Raw genomic sequence first — 232 nt, forward strand, 5'->3', positions numbered from 1 at the left:
GAATAAGTAACCTCATTATTCCACATCCATCTCCACATCCCCTAACTTTTTCCACTGAAAGAGTCTTTTCTCCTCACTCGATATCCACCAGGATTCCACTTTTCTGGTTTCCACCTGCTTTTATCATTCCCCCCCTCCCACCCACTTAACTAATTCTTATTTCTCGCTTCCACACCCCTCCACCTATTCCATTCCACCTCTACATTCGTATCCACCAAATTTTCCACGACTT

Source organism: Penaeus monodon, chromosome 25 (genome assembly GCF_015228065.2).
Source record: "Penaeus monodon isolate SGIC_2016 chromosome 25, NSTDA_Pmon_1, whole genome shotgun sequence".
In the NCBI taxonomy this organism is placed as follows: Eukaryota; Metazoa; Arthropoda; class Malacostraca; order Decapoda; family Penaeidae; genus Penaeus; species Penaeus monodon.